This window comes from Eutrigla gurnardus (genome assembly GCF_963514095.1).
Source record: "Eutrigla gurnardus genome assembly, chromosome: 4".
In the NCBI taxonomy this organism is placed as follows: domain Eukaryota; kingdom Metazoa; phylum Chordata; class Actinopteri; order Perciformes; family Triglidae; genus Eutrigla; species Eutrigla gurnardus.
In genome coordinates this window covers 224,080-230,112 of record NC_139918.1, presented here as the reverse complement: position 1 = coordinate 230,112, position 6,033 = coordinate 224,080, and positions in this window count along the sequence as shown.

The window sequence follows — 6,033 nt, the reverse complement described above, 5'->3', positions numbered from 1 at the left end:
CAGCATTTTGTCCCTATGACATGGCACACACCTCCTTGTGAGGCTAGGGTCAAGTCGAGGGCGACTCTATCTTGCAGAGCCACATTTCTGATGCCCTGGACAACAGGAGACAATGCTGCAAAGCCTGCAGCTGTGAGTTCAGTCAGATTTCCCAGGGCTCCAGGGATATTTCATCAATCTTATGTGCATTGTTGACAGTCCCCCACCAGGGGAGGACTCCTGAGAGCCCCTTCGCGGGTTGTGAGACACGTGTTGTTGTGCATCTGGCCCTGTGCTGTCTGTAGTAGTGACTGTAATGAGTGTGAAAATATTCCAGGCTCGGCACAATGGCAACAGAAGGCAAAAGTCTGGTGAGATAATAAGACCCGCACCAGACTGGTCTCAACGACTGACTGCAGATCCCTTGTAGTTGACAGCGCTGATGTTCAAAACCTCCAACCAAGGAGCAAGGTTTGTGATGATTCGTTCTGGTGATTCCACAAGCTTGGTGAAGGCCACCATGACCCCCATGGTTTCAGAGATGTTCAGCGGCCAGGGTGCTGCAGGCAGCGCCGTGCCCACGCCATTGGGGAGTTGGGCACAGACATAACAACTCTCATTCGTCACCAATCTGGCGGCCAGAGCGACGGCTCGGTACCAGGCGTTCTGTTCCGGCCGGGTGACCGGAGCGACGTCCACTGTGGGTAGTTCTGGTCGGTTTAGGTCTGCGAGGCCGAAGTAGGGCTCGATCTGCAGCAGGAGAAGCAGGAGGAGATGTGTAGTCAGCAGGTGCAGCTGACGTCCCCCCCCCCCAGTTCTGGAGTGGCGAGCTGCTGAAGGTCGATGCAATCTGGTTCTCTCTGATCGTCCTGCGCAGGGGCGTTGGCTGATGGCCCTGGGATCCTTTTGCAGTGGCTGGCGTGGATCCAGGTGGCTCTCTCTGCGATCCTTACTGCGGTTTCTGTGACGAGCATTTCATCGATGCATCGCATGAATCGTTACCCCCCTACAGATCACGCATCTTTTGCAAAAATTTTGGAGTAAAGTGAGAAGAAGTTTTAGTGAACCAATGTCTAGATAGATAGATAGATAGATAGATAGATAGATAGATAGATAGATACTTTATTGATCCCGAAGGAAATTCAAGCATCCAGTAGCAATAACATACATAGAACATACATTATACATTAAACATACATTAGAATCTATACAAAAGCTATATAAAATAGAAAGTGACTGGAAATAAAATGTTTTATTTTACACAACTATAAACTATATTACAACTATAAAGTGACCAAGTGTCCATTGTCTGTTGTGCCTCCTGCCATCACTGAGAGCTGTTGTATAGTCTGATGGCCAGGGCGACAAAGAGTTCTTAAGTCTGGTGGAGCAGGATTGGGACAGCAGTCTCCCACTGAACACACTCCTCTGCCTGATGAAGGTGTTGTGCAGAGGGTGGTGGGTGTTGTCCAGTATGGACAGCAGTTTGTCCAGGGTCCTTCTCTCTGCCACTGTCACCAGAGAGTCCAGCTCTGTACCCACCACTGAGCCAGCTCTCCTCACCAGTCTGTCCAGTCGGGCAGCGTCCCTCTTCTTGCTGCTTCCTCCCCAGCAAACCACAGCGTAGAAGAGGACGCTGGACACCACAGACTGGTAGAACATCCGCAGCAGTTTTTTACAGATGTTGAAGGACCCCAGCCTTCTCAGGAAGTACAGACGGCTCTGTCCTTTCCTGTGGACAGAGTCCATGTTTGCTGTCCAGTCCAATCTCGTCCAGCTGCAGCCCCAGATATTTGTATGTCCTGACCACCTCCACATCGACCCCCTCGATGGACACAGGTTGGAGATGTGGTTTCTTCCTTCTGAAGTCCACCACCATCTCCTTGGTCTTGGAGGTGTTCAGCTGCATGTGGTTGGACCTGCACCACCTCACAAAGTCCTCAACCAGGCTCATGTACTCCCCCTCCTGTCCATCCCTCTGCCTCGATTGTCTCTTCCTTCCCAGCAGTTTCCCTCGTACTGCCTTGACAAGGACTGGTCCACTTGAGGTGGTCTGGGGGTCCAGTCTCTCTCTCTCCAATGCGGCCAAGTCGTTGAGGGATACAGCGGTTGCTGTGGCTGTGGTGCGGGTTGGGCGGCTGCCTGGCCCTGTGGCGAACCGGCCTAGCTGGAGGAGCCGAGTCGAGATCCAGGGTCACATCTAGTTTGACATTGAGAAGAAGGAGGGGGGGAGAGGTTGTTTTTTCCCTGCCTGCCTGTTGTCTCTTTTCCCTCAATCTGGCTTCCTGCAACCAGCTGTCATAGGCAGCCTAATCAGCTTTGAAAGGCTCCCTTTTTCTAACCCTTCTGCTCTTCTTCCTTTCCCTGTCATCTTCCTCCTTTTGCTTGAGGTTAATTTTTAGAATTTCCAATTGCCTGAGACTAAAACTGCCTGTATCGGGAAAACCGCACTCAGTGACCCAAAATTTGAATTGATCGACGCCAGATTCAACGTAGTTTGTGATCATATACTGGAGGTTTGGGCTAAGAGCCACGCCATTATCACGTTAGCTTTGAGCTGACCCCATCTCTCGTTTAATTTAGGCTTTCGTTAAGGTTGAACCAATATGTCAATTGTTTGATTGATTTTTGTTTTTGTTTTTAAAAACAGTCCATAGGCTGGGTTCAAAAACAAACGCCAACAAAAACTTTTGAGGAAAGGGTTTTCCCTTTCTATTCTCTCTCTCCTCTCCCTCTCCCCTGCAGCCGAGGAAGGGAGGGTAGAGGGGGAGCGCTGTTGATGAGACCTTGGGATACCACAAGGTCCCTATTCACAGTTTATATTACTTGCAGTTTAAGAGCTCTGGCATTGCAGCCCTGAATTTTTTTCCACAAATCAACTGTCTTCTGGTCCATGCAGACATGGTGGGTGTCTCCTCCACTTCCGCTGATGCAGGGAAAGTGACAGAACTCAGCAGGTCTTAGTCTCTGAAGATGTGCTAAAATAATAAAACAAAAAAAATAATGTAAAAGACAGTTAAACTAATGTATTTTAATAAAACAAACAATTCTTTATTTTCCATAAAAAAAAGTCCTAGATGTAGGCATGTAGGAAATTTCACTGCATATGCATCATGAACATGGCTACTACATAGGCGTACCAAGACTTGGGACCTCTTGAGGAATTTCATTTGTCTGTGACTCCTCAACTTGTGGGAGCGCCGTAGTGCCGGCTGGATTAGCTGCAAATACAAAATATAATGATGTAGCAAACATTGCTGCTGGCCAACAGCATTAAAACGTGTGAATAACAGTATAACTGTATTGTATTTTACTGACCAGATCAATTCTTCCTAACATGCTGTGGGAGAAGGTTCCCATCCTGGTCCCCCTTCCTCCAGGAAACATTGGAGCCTTTAGTCCCCATCTGGTATCTTTTCTTTGAAGGCTAAAAGTAAAAACTAAGATGATATATTTGCCTTTACTGGGGCATACACATCCTTTTTAGGTGTGTGCTGAAGTGTTTTCTTATACATTTAGGTAAATGCCATAACGTGCCATTCATTTAGTTGTCTGAATGACTCCGATGACATTGTTAGATGTTATTTAACGAAGAGAAATAAAGAAAGGATAAAGCCAAGGTACATATAAAGAAAAAGAGGGAGAAAGAGATAAACACAATGAGAGACAAAGCAAAAGCTATGAGAGACATAGAAATTAGTGTAACAGAGAGAAGGAATAAGAAACTGGCTCTTAAAAGAACCGTTGGATTTAAAATATTTCAATGCTAATAGAAAAGTGGTTTTATGTTCAAAGACCTGAAAAACAAAAAACAAACAGATGAGCTAGGATTAGTTGTGTAACCATGTATTTTTGCAAAGGAAATAATTATTTATACTTAAAGGGTGTATCAGCGATTCTGGGCCGAAACATAAATGATCACATTCATCTGTTTTAACCTCACGATCCGCTAGCTGCCCGCCCCATAAGCAGGCCGTCAACAAAACCGTCTCTCTAGGCAGCCTAGGCCCGAGATCGCACACAAAAACAAATGGTACTACCAACACCTCAAAAGCAAAATCAACAGTGTTCCAACCAATCACAGACAAGGGGTGGGTGGCACGTTCATGAAAATTATCATTTTCAAAACACGGGAGGGAGGGGCTAGCTGGCTCTGTTTGTTTTGGATGTCGCAACGGAAGTGAGGGCAACCAGAATCGCTGATACAACCTTTAACATTGGTCCAGTAGATCGCCCCAGCCAGCAGCTGTGCAACGGGCTGCATGGCTGCAAATTAATGTTAAAGGGATAGTTCGGAATTTTGAACATAAGACCTATTTTCCAAGTCAGCCGGTGTGTTCGACACAGATATGTACATCGACAGTCTAGTGTTTTAATTGATTTGCCTCGGGTGCACTGTGGAGTGGGTAAGACTGTTTTTAATGTTTCTAACTAGAACCATTGACTTGCGCACAACTAGAAGAACTGAATGAAATGTCTTGAAAATGTCTCCAGACGTCTTGAACACACTGGCTGACTTGGAAAATAGGTCTTATGTCCAAAATTCCGAACTATCCCTTTAATCCTTTTGGGCAAATGCATACGATCTAAGTACATCCACTAAAAGTACTTATTTTTGCCAGACAGGCTCAGATTGTTGATAACACTATGGAAGGATCCCTACAGAGACAGACCTTTTTGATAAAGAGTAAGATCCTTTTTGTTTAACCAGAAACAGAAACAGCCTTTCTGTCGCGCTCGCACCAGACTCCATTGACAAAAACAGTAATTTTACCTCGCAGGACACGGGAGCTGCTGGTCTACTGCTGGTCTACTGCTGCCTCAATCGGTTAGTTTGTTTGTGTTATTGTGTGACGTACTAACCCTATAAAACACCAAAGTCATTGTTATTGTGTGACTTTGGTGTTTTAAAGTGTTTTGTTCGGTTAGTTAGCACGGGAGCAACTCCTGTGTTGTTTTTGTCAATGCCTGCAGTGGCAGTAACAACTGATTTGTAACTAAACGACACACTGAACTAACTTCACTAACAATCACCAAGATTACTTAAAATAAACATAACAACATAAAATAAAATGCTGAGGGGGCACCATTGTGTACCTTTCTGGCCAGGTGAGGTGAGGTGAGACTGGCAGATTTCCATATGTTAGACATCATTGGAAAGCTTAGAAACCACACTTTCAGAATCTGTGAATAACTCAAAATGCCCCGAGGTCGACTTGTTCCTGGTTTTGCCGCGGCTGGTCACATTTCTGATCTGCTGGTATGTTATGAACCATCCAGACCTCTCAGGTCATCTGGGTCAGGTCTGCTTTCTGTCCCCAGAGTCCAAATTAAACATGGAGAAGCAGCAGCAACTCTAAGTTCTTTTACATCAGGACTGAAGACTTTACTGTTTGCTGTTGACTTTGATTAAATCAAATCTGAGCTTTCTTCTATTCACACTGCACTGTAACCTTTATTCTGTTTAGATTTTATTTCTGTTTCCTATCTAGGTTTTAAGTCTAACTTAATTGTAGTTACATTAATGTGATTTATGTCATTTTATGTTGCCTATTGCTTTTACTTGCTGTACATTTTATGTAAAGCACTTTTAATTGTCTTGTTCTTGAAATATGCTATACAAAGAAACTCGCCTTGCCTTGTGAGCTTTACCATCATTTATTCCAGTCAAATATTTTTCTACCAAAATTGGCTGATATTGAAGAAAATACTAAATTAAGCTTCAGACTTTCTGTTCTTCTTTTGCAGTTTGATCTAATATACACAAACATACATGGCAATGGTAGGATTCAATCTTATAGTGTTTAAACTCTAATACTAGCACCCTAACCAGTGAGCTATAACTCCGCTCTCTGTGGAACTGATTCATTAATTAATTAATTTGAGATCTGGAGAAAACAAAACGTTAGTCTTGTACATTAAATCATTGCAGGAAACATCATTCAGTGTAGCAATTTCAGAGGAGGAGAATATTGACCAAAATTGTTCAAAATTTAGCTTTCATTTCAAGATTTCTATTTTCATAAATAATAAACAAGTCAGACACATTTACAA